Here is a 2,405-nt window from a genome sequence, read left to right as displayed (position 1 = left end):
GTTCTTGTATCCAACAAAAAAAAAAGAAACCCAATGTGAAGCAGTAGTCCTGAGGAAATCCAAATTCTGAAAACTCAATCTTAGGCTCGTGGATTATCAGCAGTTCTTCAGATGGTCTTTTATGGTCTCTCCTCCTGATGTGAACACAAAGACTGTCCCCGAGGCACAACCCCGAATATTAACAAGTGCTTCTGTCTTATACTTTTTTGGGCAATGCCTTTGTGACACGTAAAATCATCCCTCTGTACTGGAAAATTCCTCTTTTTTGCCATTAAAACTGTTCCCCTATAGCCACCTATATTCTGTCCAAGAAAACTTCCCCTTTTCTCACATCACATCTGAGTCATCTTCTGTTCCTTATCTTACCAATCAATACATTTTATACACGTGTAATCAAAATATCATTTAAATGACAAAGACTTAGTTTAAATTACTTCCCAATTTTTGATATCATTGTTTAATATTAATTCATTATGGATATTTATAGCATTTAATTCCACAGTTATCAAAAATCATCTAATTGCTCACAGTTTTAACTTGTTATATAATCCATACAGGTTAGATCAACTTTTCATCATCATAACTTTTCCATGTTTGCAACTTATGATTATACATAGAAAGAAAAACATTAAAGTTTTTATACAAAGCAGATAAGATTCTTCATTATAGAATAAATTGGATGGTCCTAGATTATTTATTTCACACCAAAAAATCATAAAATCCTCAAGTTATACTAATGTCATCAAATCAAATATTTATTTTCTGCACTTGTCCCCACCCTGGGCTTGCATCATCCTAAGTTCAAATCTGTACCCTCAAAATACACTCATTAAGAAGCGAAGAATCTCAATGACTGTTAAAATGATTACTTTCAACATTAATTTGCAAAGAATAAAACTTTCTGATCATTCACTGAAAAGGATAAGTAAATACTTAATTTTAAAACATAATGAGAATGTTTTCCCTTAGAGCACACACACCTCAAATTCTCTTTCTCCCTTTTTAAGATTTTACAATCTTCTGCTCACTTTTGCTCAAAATTTACACACAACAAAACAGCTGAATTCATGCTCATTAACTGTATTGCAATATTATCTTACTGTTAATTCTTTTAATTAAGGGGGGTGGGGGAGTTGGCAAATCACAGGTATTTCGACAACATCAAGGTTTCACAAACATTTTAGGTTTCACAACTATCAGAATGTTGTAGTTACAGTATGTATCACATGTAAATATGTAAATATTTTTCTGGATGTTATTGTGGTTAAATAACCGCAATGTTTAATCAAGTTTATTTGTATGCCACATTTGAGCAACAAGGCATTTCAAAGTACTTTACATCATAACAACACAAAAGTACAAAGTCATAGAACACACAGTCACAGTCAATTAAAACATTTCATTCTGATCGAGTACCATCTTTACACATTAGATTGCTGATTAATGTTTCATTTATGATGTTTCAAAAGCAACTATAAACAAGTTGATTTTTAGTCTAGATTTAAAGGCACTTAGTGTTTCGGCTGTGTTTTCTAGAAGTTTATTCCAGATTTGTGGAATATATTTGTGCATAAAAGCTCCATGTTTGGTTCTGGTTCTGAGGATGCTGAGCAGACCAGAAGCAGAAGACATGAGAGGTCTGGAAGGTTGATACAACAACAGCAGATCTTGGATGTATTGTGCTTCAATAATTTATAAACTAACAGTATTTTAAAATCTATTCTCTGAGCTACATGGAGCCAGTACAGAGAATTTTGAACTGGGTGATGTGCTCTATCTTCCTGGTTTTCGTGAGAACGCAGCAGCGTTTTGGATGAGCTGCAGCTGGAGGATAGATTTATTAGGCAGACCTGCAAAAACGCTGTTGAATTAATCCATGTTAAAAAGCAGTGTTTCAACAGTTAAATGGCTTCCTAAATATAACCAACTACCTTGATGTCTTTCAGTCTGGTTTCCATGCTCATCACAGTACTGAGGCCCTTGTCAAAGTGTTCAATGACATACATATAAACAGACTGTGGAAGAACCACAGTGCAGCTTTTGACACTGTTGACCATGACATATTACTGAAATGACTGGAAAGTTGGATAAGCATGGTCCAGTACTCAATTGACACAACGCTGGCTCCCTCCAAGCTTGAGGGCCCCCCTGGAAGGACGGTAGGCCCTGAACCTGGGGGGCCTACCGGCCCAAATGAAAGACAGAATGGGACTTCAGAAATCCAGCTCTGAAGAGAGCTGGAGAAAGCAGGCCCTCTCCTGATGAGAGGTGTATGTAGGATTATATAGGTTGCCCCAGTCAGGGTTGACTCATGGTTGCTAAAAACTTTACATGATCAAATGATTTTAGTGATGTAGTGAGTGTAAAATATTGAGTAAAATGTTGTGCTACATAACTGGCCTTAT

The sequence above is a fragment of the Xiphophorus maculatus genome, chromosome 24, assembly GCF_002775205.1.
Source record: "Xiphophorus maculatus strain JP 163 A chromosome 24, X_maculatus-5.0-male, whole genome shotgun sequence".
Classification (NCBI taxonomy): Eukaryota; Metazoa; Chordata; class Actinopteri; order Cyprinodontiformes; family Poeciliidae; genus Xiphophorus; species Xiphophorus maculatus.
This window is presented reverse-complemented; position numbering follows the sequence as displayed.